Genomic DNA, 15,289 nt, shown 5'->3' on the forward strand with positions numbered 1-15,289 from the left:
CTAATCCTGTGGTCAGCTCAAAGAATAGTGCTGTCCCCTCGGTCCTTCCTTTTATCACATCTGTTGCTAAGACAAACGTGCATTTAGAATCAAGATTGCAGGCCTAAGATGATGTGGAAAAAGAAATTATAAAATTATAAAGTTAAAAGCTCTTGCTCCCTACTCTCCACTCCCCACCCCCATCCTGCCCAACTAAATAAACATTAAAATACTATCTAGACATACTTCATTGTAAGCCTTGGGAAGGTATGTTTCTATTGGCAACCAAACTCCTAAACATCACTGCACACCAACTAGGAAAGAATCAGGATTGACGAAAACACAAAGGTAAGATTTGTTCTAGATGATTTATTCTTCTGTAATTTCTTTCAAGAACCCCCCCTACCCCCAACACACACACACCCCTTTTTCTCTTAAATAAATAATAAGCTTTGGAAGTCCTTTAACCTTTTTTTCTTATAGACATCATTCTAAAGGAAAATAGAGCCCCGTGTATTTTGGAAGTTTATATAAGTTCCAAAAAAGGAGTCACTCTGGTGCAGTTTCAACCCTCACTACAGCAGGTTTCTTTATGGTGAATATGACAAAGGGCAGGCTGTGTTGCAAAAATGCCAGCCATCTCTGTGTTCGCAAACCTTCTATCACTCTTCTTGATTTGACATGAAATATTAAACACCAGTTACCAGCAAAAAGTTATTGAATACAGATGTCCACTATCACTTTCAAATTGCTAAAGTCATTTTAGGTTTATATATTTTCTTTGCTTAAGCATTCGCATGCAACGCAAATGTTCTGTGACAGTAATGATTTCACAATATACCCTTTCAATTAGGAAAGCACATCGTATATGTGTTTTCATTTTTAAAATGCCCATTTTTTCATTTAAAAGTCTGTGTCCCTCACTAAAAATGGGACCTTGGATTGAAAAATAAATAAAAAGAAAGAGCTCCACCTACTGATTCATTTTTTAAAAGTTTTTTTCTGCTCTCGTTTTGAATTGAAAATGTTCTTTGGCATGACAGGGATCTGGTAAGCAGGCAGCTCAAACTGTTTGGTTTAAAAAAAAAAAAAAAAAAGGATACAAGAGTTGCCCCCATAGAAAGAAGCAGATTAGAATGGAGCTCTGTCTCTGTAACTAAAAAAGTTCTCCCCACTCCTGCCTTTGCTGTGCCCCTCAGAAGCCCTAATTAATAAGTCTGCTTCAGGGTTAGTGCTCCCCAGGGATATGGCTTAACTGTAGCATTCACTTTTGCTGGATTTAACAGAATCCCCAGGAGTCACACATTTTGCTCCATTAAAATAATCGTATTCATGTCACTGGCTGCCTCTTCTTTCTGAAGGACTTGGTGGGCCCTCGTGGAAAGGATTTACAGGGCCATTCCTCCCACCGGTGAAACTGGAATTGTTCAGTACCTACCATACTAGTCCCCTGCCCCCACCACTGCCCAGATTCCAGTGATTTCATGGGGAGAGTGAAGAAAAACATCCACTGGGAACCTGGGGGTATTTTAAGGAGGCCAAGAGTAATTACTTGAGGAGGAACTGCTGTGCCAGCCTCCTGGCAGCAAGGGTTGAGAGCAGCAGCTGGAATGACGGCTCTCTGTGACTTCTGCCAGCTCTCACCCTGTTACCTCTGTGGCTGAGAAGCTTCCAGAACCATTTCTGATTCCTTCCTTGGAGCTTCTTTGGAGAGGGGCGTGTTCCCATGAATCTCCCATTGTGTGCCAAGCCAGGCAGCTTCCTTGGGATACAGAAAGATGTGACTTATTGGGGGGAATTTCCTGGCTGCTTTGAAGGGCCACAGTGTTCTGGATCTTAGGTACCCAGTGCTTCCAGCTTGGACCCTGCTTCCTGTATTACAGAATTTCTCTTAAGATAAACAAACACCAGACTGTATTCATCTCATACATTTGAGCAGTGGGTATAGAAAATATTACCAGTGGGCGACAAGATGATATCTGGAAACATACAATGGAGTAATTGATTAAAGTCTCCTACCTTTGAATCTGTCTGCTCAGTCATGCATTCCTAGAGACATGATTAACTAACCATAAGACCATAAGAACCATAAAGAATTCAGAGTCTAAATAGAAAATGTCTATTCTTCCCCAAATGAATCACACATCACCTATCACTGCAGAGTTGCCAAACTCTATGGTTTTCTTGTCAAACATAAATTCAATAGCTGACTACAGTCAGGGACAGAAATTTCTTATAAATCAAATAACTACATACATTAGAGGGAGATGCAGGGGACCCACTGCCACATTTCAGGCGATCAAAAATATGTGTAATGAGCATCTACCAAGTTCAAGGTGTTGTGCTTGGCGCTGTGTGGGTATTTAATGAAATATGACCTGGCCCTAACCCTCAAGCAAGGAAGTACCTACTTCACACTGCTGCTGTGAGGATTTTATGCAACTACCAAGCACAGTGCCTGACACATAGTCAGTGATAGGTAAAGGCCACTATTATCATTACTAGTAAGGTAATATAATATTTAGTTAATATTTAACACATAAATGGAAGAGATGTCACATGATGGATGGGTTAGCAAATGGTTGACCCAGACACTAATTGTTCTGAGATCAGAAGAAAGGGGAACTCCTGGAGTCTGAAGTAGGTGAGATAGTTTTATGCAGATGATTTCAGCCCGAATTACAACTTACCGTTTTTGGAAGCTCATTAACATTTAAGCACCAGGTTGACTAACAATTTCATCTCTTTTTAACTTTCACAATCAAATGATGTAGATATACTCACCCTCATTTTACAGATGACAAAATGAGGTTCAGACAGGCTAAGTAAGATACTGTGTGTCACAAAGGCCTGACACCAATGCTCACAGTTTTTCCACCTAATCGAACGGTCTCCATCACAGAATTACAGACTATTAGAGCTGGAAGGAAATGCAGAGAGCATGTAGTCCTAATTGCTCACTTGACAGGTAAAGAAGCAGGGGTCCAGAGAAGAAAAGTAATTTGCACAAGTTCACATACCTAACTAGTGACATAACTGAAATTAGAAACCAAGCCTCTGATTTTAAATTGGTACTATTTCCAATATTTTTCCCAAGTATTTTCCAATATTTATCCTAAGTCTAAGCACTTTCTAAATACGAATCTAAATACAAACATAAAGGATTATGCTAAGAGAAGTCTTTGTGCTCCAAGTCAATCTTACATAAACTCTCTTCTCTGCTGAGAATGTATTTAATGATTTTCCTGTTAGTGGGAAGTCATTCTCCACCTCACATCCCACACAACTCCATTCCTTATACACACACACACACACACACACACACACACACACACACACACACACACTGAAAATACATACACTGTCTTTTTATTCAGAAGGTAAAATGCAAGCCAAATTTACATCACAGTATTTGGGACTTCTATTTAAGCCCAGGTTTAACTGAACTATTACCTCCCCAAATTTATCTTTTAGTAGGATTTAGAGCTAATTTGTTTCTTGGGAATTGTGTAATTTAGGAAAAATATAGCAAATATCTACTAATAGTAGATGCTATGGTCTGAAAATCTGTTCCCCACCAATTCATATATTAAAATCCAAATGCCCAGTATTAGAAGGTGGGACTTTGGTAGATAACTAGGTCATGAGGGTGGAGCCCCCATGAATGGGAGTAGTGCCTTATAAAAGAGGCCCCACAGAGCTCCGTAGCCCCTTCCACCATGTGAGGACACAGAGAAAAGGCACTGGTTATGAACAAGGAAGAGGGTCCTCATCAGAAGGCTATCAAGCTGGTTCCTTGATCTTGGACTTCAGGTCTCCAAAACTGTGAAAAATAAATTTCTGTTGTTATCTACCACCCAGTCTGTAGTGTTTTGTTATAGCATCCTGTATGGACTAAGAGAGTAGATATTAATAATCGATTACAAAATACTTTCTTTTTCGGCTCATTAGTGGGTCCAAGATCAATCAGAGTACCTACCAATCAGACTGTCAAGTGAGAAAACTTTTGCTCTCCCTGATCACAGGCTCTTCTTCTTGGTCTGATATGATCACGCTGCTCTGTGTCCCTCTTTTGTTTTCTTTTATGGTGCTCTACCAATTTCTAGAGCTGACCCAAGCATAAAAATCAAAAGAAACATACAATACATCATTGCAGTAGGCAGGCTTTTTTAACAAGCCTGTTAATAATTATAACAAAAATATTATTATTTTTTGAATTGTAACAGAAAAATAATTTTGGAAGTGAAACAAAAATTTGTAGTTGAGCTTTTAGTTTCCTAATTCAATCATTTTTTCTTTTCTGAAAGTGCAATTATTATTTATCACAAAGCAAATACCCATGTAACTATCATCATGACCATGAAATAAAATATTGTCAGTGCCCAGCAGGCCCCTTTGTGCCTCCTCTCTCTCACTCTCTCCCCCTCAAAATTACCAGTACTTTGAATGTTAGGCTAATGATTTCCTTGCTTTTCTTAATACCATCAAAGCGCGTATTGTTAAACACTCCAGTTTTTCCTGTTTTTAACTTTGAGTCATACATACATACTGTATATAAGTTTGTTTATTTATTTATTTATTCCTGGCCTCTTTCGCTCACAATTACATCCATCCATTCATGACGATGCCACAAGTTATTTAACCGTACTTTTAAAGGACATTTTTCCAATTTTGACTATGGTAAATGATGCTGCTATGAACATTTTTGTGCATGTCTCCTGGTATGCACGTTTTGCATTATCTTGGGTGCATATTAAAGAGTAAAATTAGGGGGTCATAAAATATGGGCACCTTTAGTAGACACATTTTTCCAAAGTAGTTGTAGTACTATATCACCCAGTACTAGTGTGTGAGAATTCCTGTTGGCCCTAACATTTATTATCATCAGTATTTTTAAAGTTAGTCATTCTTTAGGTGATCTTAATTTGCATTTTCCTGATTACTAGTGAGTTTGAATATCTTTTCATATATTCTGTATGTTTACTGGATATTTGCTGCCACAGTGTTTGAGTGTGTAGTGCCTTTTCAGTTCTCTTGTCCTTTTTTTCTATTGGGTTGTCTGCTTCTTTCTTACTCCTAGGTGAGAGTTCTTTACATAATCTGGAAAAAAGCTCTTTATCGGCAATACGTGTTGAAAGCATGTTTCTCCTCTTGGTGATTTGTTTTTAACGGTCTTAATGGTATATTTTGATGAACAGAAATATTCAGTTTTAGTATATATCCTCAATATTTCCTTATGGTTAGTGCTTTGTTTCCCATTTAATAAGTTTTCACTTATAATAAGATTATGAATATATTCTCCAAATTGTCTTCTAGAGGCTTTATTGTTTACCTTTCATATTTAAGTCTACAGTACATATGGAATTGATGTTTTTGTATGATACGAAATAAGGTCAAATTTCTTTTAATTTTTCTATTCATAGTCAAGTTTCCCAGTATCTTTTATTGAAAAGACCATATTTCCCCACTATCTACAATACATATGGAATTGATGTTTTTGTATGATACGAAATAAGGTCAAATTTCTTTTAATTTTTCTATTCATAGTCAAGTTTCCCAGTATCTTTTATTGACAAGACCATATTTCCCCACTATTACGGTACCACTGTAGTTGTAAATCACATGTCCATATACGCATCTGTCTGTTAATGGGAATCTTGATTCTATTCATTATATCTTTATAAGCCAATACCATGTTCTTTTAATTACTGTAGCTTTTTAAGTTTGACATACAGTAGAGCAATGCCAACCATTAATGGTTATTTATAAGGCAGATCAATCTGCAGAAAATACACAAGAGGAACATCAGAGGAAGAATGAAAATTAAGGGATGCTGAAACATCCAGGGCTCAGTCCTTGGACCACTTCTCTTTCCTTCCTACACTCATTGCCTAGGTCACCTCATCCAGTCTCAAGGTTTGAAATACCATCTATATGCTAATGGCTCAAAACTCTATGCCTCCCACCTGGACTTTTCCCCTAAATCTTGGACTCAACTCTCCAAGAGCTTACTTGACATTTCCACTTGAAAATCTAATAGGTATCTCAAACTTAACTGACCTCCTGATGTCTGTCTTTCCCTAATAAAGTTCTAGCTCTTTCTGTAATCCTTCCTATCTCAAAGAGTAATATAATTCTTTCATAAATCATGCTGTTTTTTTCCTCTTCTCTTTCTCACTCTCCACATCCATTGCATCAGCAAATTCTCTTTGTTCTGCATGAAATTACATCAAACATTAACAACTTCTTCCCACTCTACTCGACATCCTGAACACCATCTTCTCTTGCTTGGATTAATGCAATAGCTCCTAACTAGTCTCCCTTTTTCTGCCCCTAGTTCTCCATAATTTATTCTCTACACAGAAAACATAATTATTTTCCTATCATTCCTCTTTTCAAAATCAGTTCAATGGATTTCCACATCACTCAGAGTAAAAACCAAAATAGTATGTTGAACAACCTCCTAAATGATCTGGTTCCCTGATAGCTCTTTGATGTCATCTCAATATTCTTCCCTTCATTCTCTCTGTTTCAACTACCTTGTCCTCGAACATGCCAGGCATGCCTCTTCCTTAGTGCTTTCACATTAGCTATTCCCTCTGCCCAGGACGTTATTGTTTGTCTCCCTGCAGATATATACATGTCTAAATTTCCATTTCTTTTAGTTCTTTATTCTATGGTTACCTTCTCAATGAGACCATTCCTGCACACCTTATCTAGAATTTCCAAGTCTAACATTTCACATTGCCTTTCCATGCTTTATTTTTCTCCTTAACAATTATTACTATCTAACATACTGTCTAAAGTACATATTTTACTTATTTATATTGTTTATTTTGTGGCTCTTTGAAGTGATGTGATTTGAAGCTCAAATTGATACATTAGTCTTAAAAGAAGTAATAGCAGTGTATCCACTGTAACAGGTCCGAAGGGAGACAGGATAAATAACCACATAAGTGGGGTTATAAGTCTGGTCGATTAAGGAGTCTATAATTTACTCCTGACTACCAACAGATCATCTTCAAAAGGTTTGGCTGGGCTGAGCAGATTTCTTGGAACTATGTCTTGAAAAATTCTTTAAGATTGATCAGTTTCTGTGCTTTATAATCATATTTGAACACTTTGACTATTGAACATGGTTGGAAGCTGGGAAGATGGAGAGGTGGAGTGGGGACAAGAAGAGAGAAGTATGCACATCCAAGTCCGATGTACATATATTCATTTGAGCTTAAAAATTCTTATCAATTTAAGAAGTAGCTAAAAGTTACATTTCTAGATTTAGCTATGATTGTATCAACTCAAATGTAGTAAAGCCTGAATCTGATTGGCCCTATAAAAGGGTCAGTAGTTAGTTAACACCAGGATCACTTTCAGTAAGTAGCAGATACAGGCTTAGAAGAAAATTTTAGTACCATCCTTACCCTACCCCTCTCATATGGTCATCCAATGAGTGAGGTGACTTCCTAGATGAACAGACACTTAGAATTCAAAGACTGTGTTCATTATGGGTTGAAACATATTCCTCCAAGAGATACTGAAATCATAACCTCTAGTACCTGTGAATGTGACTTTATTTGAGAATAGGGTCTTTGGAGATGATTAAGTTAAGATGAGGTCATTAAGGAAGACCCTAATCCAATATGACTAGTACCCTTATAAAACAAAAATTTGGACAGAAGCAGACATGCACACAGGGATAATGCCATGTGGAGATGATCAAGGTGAGGCATCTACAAGCTAAGGAATGCCAAAGATGGCCAGCAAATCATCAGAAGCCAGGCAAGAGGTATGGAACAGATTTTTCTTCACAGCCCTCAGAAAGAACCAGCCCTGTTGAACATTTTGATCTCAGATTTCTATATACCAGAACTATAAGACAATTTTGTTGTTTAAGCCACACAGTGTGTGGTACTTTGTTATAGCAACCCTAGGAAGCTAATACAGTCCATATTCTTTTTAGAACAACTATAGTAAATAGAATTCAAATTATGACCATAAGAATTTTAATCTAGTAAAATTTCCAAGGTTTCAAGAGTCATTTAAAAAAATTAACTTTCTAATGTAGAACAATTTTAGATTTAAGGAAAAATTACAAAGTACTACAGAGAATTCCTCCATACAGTTTCCTCTATTGACATTTACATTAGTAGGGTACACTTGTTACCACTAATGAACTGATACTGATACATTATTATTAACTAAAGCACACACTTTACTCAGATTTCCTAGCTTTTAACCTCATGTTCTATCCCATCCAAGATATCATGCTACATTGTCATGTTTCCTTATGCTCCTCTTGGTTGTGACAATTTCTGACTTTCCTTGTTTTTGATAACCTTGATCACTTTGAGGAGTACTGGTCAGCTATTTTGTGGGATTTGACTGATGTTTCTCTCATAATTAGGCTGTGATGTTGCATTTTAGGGGGAAGACCACAGAAGTAAGGTATCGTTTTCTTCACATCATATCAAGGGTACAGACTACCAACATGACTTATCCCTGTTGATGTTCACCTACATGAGGAAGTGTTTGTCAGATTTCTCTGCTGTTAAGTTATTCCTGGCCCCTGCCTTTCATACTATATTCTTTGGAAAGAAGTCACTATGCACAGCCCATACTTAAGTAATGGGAAGTTATGCCCCACCTCCTTTGGGGTAGAGTGTGTCTATGGACATTTTTTGAAATTCTTCTGCACAGGAGATTTGCCTCTTCTCTTCAGACTGGAATAACTATTTCAATACTCTGAAAATAGAGAGACTCTACAAAGAGGATAATTAAAAAATTTTACTATATAATTTCTATTTAAAACAACACAGTATTAGTATTTGATGTACAAAAGCAAATATTCTGGTCCAGATAATTAGAAATAATAATATATATTTTTAAAAGGCTTCCTTTGATCATGGAGTCTCAATTTCTCTTTACTAGAGCATGTATTCTCAGTTACCAAGAGTGTGAAAATTGGTTCCTAATTACAAAGAAAATTTACTAGCAGAACACAAGATGTTTTAACCTCTTTTATCATCACACGGAGGGTTTTGTACCTTTGTGCATGACCCAATACTGTCCTTTCTTCATGTTTATCTTCCTCCTGAGGTAGAATAGAGAATAGAGTGAGAGGGAAATAACTTTGAGTTTCCCCCAAGATGGCAAACTGTGTCACTAACCATGGGCGTGACTCAATTCAGATGTACTAGATTTTGCCTTCCAAAGTATGATATACTCTTTATATAAAATTAGTAATGTGGTATTATAGAAAAGTTCATGCTTCAAAAACTCTAGGTATATGTAATGCCTCGATTTTATTCTTTCAACAAACATTCATGGAGGTCCAGCCATGTGCAAAGCACTACGTTTGGTTCTGAGGAAACAGCACTGAGAAAGCATAGATAAGGTCCCTGTTTTGATATAGTTTTAAACTTGGTGGGGAAGACAGGTACTGAGTGAGTATTAAAAGTGTGCTAAGTTACATGAAGAACTTTAGGGTACTATGAGGGTGTAAAATGTGATCAGGTAATGGGGTGGTGTGTTGGTTAATTTAGCACAGCAAAACAGAAGGTTTCTTTGAGAAAGTTATGTTAAAGCTAAATTCTGCAGGATGCGTAGGAGTCATGTTGGGGAGGGTTATCATATTGACTAATATGGTCCTGTTTTGAGTGAAAGTTAAGTTTCTCCTTGCTTTACAAGGCAGAAAGAAACTTTAGAGAAGATCTCAAATCTCAAAAGTCTAACAGTAGAGTTTATAATATTTTTGAAAAGCCAGTTGAAAACTCCTAACCCTGGAAATTTATTATAAATAGTTAGAGACAACTCATACTGGTATCCTTTCTTTGAAAATCCCCATGGAAATAGCAACACAACAATACTTCCATAAATGATATAGTGGTTTACAATAGCCAACTTCTCATGCAAATGATAGTACAGTATGGTTTTCAGGATGTTTGCTACAAAGGGAGAAAAAAATAACCGAGGAAGCAATTTCCCTAAATGTGGTGACAGCCTAGTCATTAAAGATCATTCTACTTCATTGTTATGAATATGTGAATCATTCCAGTGGTTACTGGGAATATTTTTTTTACCATTTACAATAAAACATCTGCTACAACTAGATGAATGATTAGCTGCAAAGTATATAGCAATTTTGTTTTTTAAGGATTACTTTCCAAAGTCCCCCCATTTCACTCTTCACTTCATTCAGGTGCATGTATAATGACATAGGTGGTCATTTCTAGAATTTTCCAAGTTGGTAGGAGCAAATTCTTGAAGAGGTTCATAAGATAAAGTTTTTGTTTCTCTCAGAATTTCAGCATTTCTTTGAGATTACTCCATCCGATTTTCAAAGAATTCTATCCCCCCTCTCTGGCACTCCCAGGACATATCTTCAAGGTTAATGTTTAAGTGTTAATTAAGCCTAGCCATCCCTTAAGAGATAAGTAAGTAAACAGGCTAGTCATGATAACAAGGTTTCTAAGACTGGACAAACAGGAATGTTAATGCATCTTTCATAATGGAAACAATACTTTTATAATCTTAGACTTAAAGTAACTATGGTTACAAAGCCTTGTGCTGCTTTACCTTCACTTGATTCCTTTCACTGGGGATCCACCTCTGTCATCAGGAGAGAGTCTCCTCGGCTAATGGCCCTCAGTGTGTCATCATGAGAATACAAAGATTAAATACCTTATGAATAGAGAGTGTAAATTTCTTTATCTGCTTCAGAAGTGTCTTTTCAATAAGGAAGACTTGGTCAACAAAGGAGAGAGAAGTGTTCTCAGTTTCAACCAACTTTCTAAACAAAAAAACACTGGCTTTCTATTGTACCTGAAGTGTTTTGTTATCAATGATTACCTGCCAAGTGCTTCAAGTCTTTATAGCCATAGTCTTGATGTTGACAAAGTGCTTCAAAAAGAATTTCTGCAGATACTTAGGGTGAAGGGGTCAAGAAGAAGATATTATCAAGATAGAATTTAGAATGCTAGATTTAGGATGAATTACTGCAGACATCTTCTCAAAGAGTGTTAAGGAGATAGGAAATTGTTCAAACATAACATTAGAAAAAAAGCAGGGTTCGAAATTGTGTATATAATCCATTCTATAAAAATGATATAAAGTATGTAAAGATGAAAAGAAGCACATGAAAATGTAAACAGTGGTTATCTTGGGGTGAGAATATGGGTGATTTGACACAATGAATATTATTACTTAAGTATTCAGAAAAAACTGTTTTATATAATAATTTATTTTAAACAGCAGCTATAGGTTCGGTAATTATGAAAAGGACTCACTGTTAATCTGGGGCACTTTCAGAGGATGTCAGCAAAGGATATCAGGAGCGGTTATAGCACTGATGCTTTTTCACCTGGAGAAAAAAAGAGTAATGAAACATAAAAGCTAGCTTCAACTCTTCGAAAGACTGTCAAGTAGAGTAATAACAAGACTTATTTTCCAAAGACTGGAAGTTCTATGGAGTTTAGCACCTGTCTTAATTTTAAAAAGACATTTCTAGTAACAAGGGAACAGATTGATATTCAAGAATTACTGAAGGCATTCAAGAAAAGGTTGGTTGGGTATCAGACATATGGCTATAAAAATGATTGCTTCACTGACTGAGTGAGAACTAAGACTATGGGGTTTTTAAGGTCTTTTCAACCCTTGGATTCTATTATTTTAAACACTGCTAACATATCTGCCCAACACTCTAGAGGTCAGAAGTCTTGGTTTTCCTTTTCCTCACTTTTCTTTCCCACACCCTGCTCCCACTTCCCTCCCACATTGACAGGAGATGCTGACTTCTTGTGCTGGGAGTCACAGGGGCAAATTGCCCTTGAGAACAATGCTAAAAGAGCAGTAAATTCCTCATGATAAAGCCTCCAATTTAAAGAATAGAAGTGACAGAATATAGTGACTTGTCTAATTTACCATAATGTGTTTTGTATTATAATGGCAGGGCGGGGTTCACTTGGCTTGGGGTTTGTAGGGGCTTAAGACAAATCAGAAAGAATAAGATGGGCTCAGGTTTCTATCACTCATCTGACCACACATTTAGACATGACGCATGCTATCCATCCCTTTCGCTATGCCATCAATTTCCGCACCATCTTACTCAAAAATGGCACAAGACGTTCTCTGATTCACCTTCCCAGACATCTCAGCCCCCTAGCTGAGGAGGCCCGTTGTGTGATCTCCAATGAGTGTGACATCCTCCTCACCTCTTGTCAGCCCCAGATAGGAAGCAAATATTCTTGTAACACCATTCTTTTAGGAACCAGCCAAATAGTATTAGAAACATTGTTACAAATACCAATAACCATTCATCTTCCAGTAAAAATAACAGAATATATATATTTAAAATTCTGGGCAATTTTGATATTTATGCTTATTCTACTCAAAGACTTAAGTCCTAGAGCGATGATTCAGATGATTTTCTTATACTACTTAGTCCAAATTCCACTTGTATTTATTGAGTATCTCTGTGTTCCAGGCACTGTGCTCTCTGTTTTCATTTAGACATCTCATTAACTTTGAGTGAAGAAATTTGTCCCTCTCTGTCCAGGTGAGTAAAATGTAGTTTAACAGATAATATTTTGCTTTGATCACCCAGCTGCCCAGAGGTAGAGCTGGGAAACAACCTAAGTTTTCCTGACCCTAAGAGGCACGGAATTTTGTAAATGCCTTCATAGGTAATTACATAAACAACCTGTAAGGCTTCATGATGATAACATGAACACACCCACATCAGCCTGTAAAACAGATGGGACCTGAGTTGAGTTATTCCCTTCTTGAGACAGGCATGTTAAACTACAGTCCAAGATACTCATTTGGGACAGGACAAATGAAGGATTCAAAGTCCTGTTTCTGCAGAGTTCTTCTCCCTGCTGTGAAGTATTAAGGAAAACAATGCATCTCAATAGTGACAAACCCCAAATACCTCTGATTGCTTACAATGTCTTGCTTTACACAATGTACATTGTAATTAATTTTTACCAATATAGAGAATCTTATTTTTTTAAATTTATTTTATTGAAGTATAGTGGATTTACAACGTTGTGTTAATTTCTACTGTACAGCAAAGTCATTCAGATATATATATATATCCTTTTTCATATTCTCTTCCATTATGCTTTATCACAGGATACTGAATATAGTTCCCTGTGCTATACAGTGGGACCTTGTTGTTAAAGAATCTTTCGTTAATCATTAAAATCAACTGAATGAGTTATATTTCAAATGAGTCTATTAGTAGAAAAAAAGCACTCATTAAAATAGAAGTCTGAAAATGGAGACAGACAACGTTGGCCAAGAAAGAAGAAAGAACAGGTGTTTGATCTTATCCCACACTCCTTCAGAGTGGAATATGGAAGAGCTCTTGTTTTTGTGGACATGTGCTAAAGAAAACAGAAAAATCCAGCCAAGTTCTGCAGTGAGTTTCATGAATATATGGAGAAATGTTTACTTGTCTTGAATTGAGGATGGAATTCTAGTCCCCTTAGACAATGAGCCAGATTTTAGAGCTCATTTGTACTGTCTAATCATTCTCTCTTCTGGGAACATTCTAATTTAGCTAAAACCAGGATTTGGATTTGGCCTAGCTATAAATTAAAAGAATACTACATGGCTATGCAGCTCTGCTCAAGAGTTTATTTGCTGTTACATTAAAAAATAACTCAAGTTACTCTCGATGGATTCATTAAAAACCTTATTTCTCCACTTTATAGCTATTTTGTCTGGCAGATGGGATCTGGTTTTTTCCTTATGCTGCATTTTTCGAACTAAGTATATATGGTGAGATAACAGTACACTCTCCCGCCAACAAAAAAGCCACATGAATATTTCAATAAAATTGCATTATTTGGCATCTACTGTCCACATATGTTCATTTGGCTATTGCTTGTCCAAGCCAATTATAGCCACAAGGGGAATGAGTGTTTGAAATTTAAACAAGGAGCTCTAAGTTTTCTAAGAGAGGAGGCCTCCTGACAGGTAGATCAGTCTCTAATTCATTTTTAATGAAGTTGACAATTCCATAAATCATTGTTTCCGTCCCTTTATCTGCCAGCTTCTGTGCTGCAGAAGCCTGAAAAGAAAACTTCTTTATACTTTTTTGGGGGGGGGCGGTTAGGATGAGGTTCGACTCTTTGAATGAGCTTTTAAGGATAAATAACCTCACCATGCAGAGAATAAAGAGTATTTCAAGCAGAGAGAATGGCAGGAAGGTGTGATGGGTTCAAGAGTAGAGCAAGGATGTAGAAACATAAGTCGGAGGGGATGGTAGAGATGCTGGATTTGTTGGTACACTCAAAGAGCCATCATCAAAAGTTTTAAAATAAAGAATGTTAAGTTCCATCTCTATGAATCCTGAGAAATGGAGTATTACATTCCCACAAATATGAAGAGAAAACCTGATTCCTCTTTCCAGTAAAGAATGTCTGTAAGGTCTGAAGTTAAGTGGACAGATAAATAGGGGCAAGAGATATTTGGAAATATTGTTGTCAGTTAAAAACCAAAATATGTAATACCTAAGTTAAATCACCCCAGGGATTTTTTTTTTTTTTTCATTCTGATTTTTAAAAATCTGGTTTGGAATTGGGAGAGAACAAGGTACAGATAGAATTAGTGAGAATTTCTTTGTCAAAAGTTAAGGTCACTCAGAGATACCATTTGCTTAATCATTGCTTGTACACATATCAAAAAAAAAAAATCACACACACACACCACACATTTTTTTATGTGCCAAAAATGGTAGTGGTTGAAAATGTGATTAAATCTACATGTGTTGATCAGAATCTGGAGTATAAGCCCACTCTCGTTTAGCTTTGCCAAAATTTTATTACTTTCTCAAATTCTCAGCTATAGCTCTTCATCCTATATGGTAGTGCTTTAGAACTGCACGCATAATATAGACAAGAACTTGGCCTCCAGAATCAAGCAAACCTGAGCTCTGTCTACTTGTGAGCCCTATGACCTCAGCAAGTGATTAGACTCCTTTAGGTCTTAACTTTCTCAACTGTTAAAAAGAAAAATCAGATGCAAACTCGTATCTACCAAATAATTATTGTGAAGATTAAGTAAATGTTTGAAAAATGCTTACTGTGGTGTCTGGTGTATATTAAGAACTTGATAAATGTCATTAGCCAATTATATAATTATTATTATTACCCAAAGATAAACATACATAATCAGCTTGAGAAGAAACATCTGTAGAAACCACTTTATCTGTACACGGAGCCAGCTGATTCACCGCATTTTGCTTGATTAAATAATAATGAAAAGGGTAATAATAACATACATATAATACTTTAGTGTTTAAGGA

Source organism: Balaenoptera borealis (genome assembly GCF_965194805.1).
Source record: "Balaenoptera borealis genome assembly, chromosome: 5".
Lineage (NCBI taxonomy): Eukaryota > Metazoa > Chordata > Mammalia > Artiodactyla > Balaenopteridae > Balaenoptera > Balaenoptera borealis.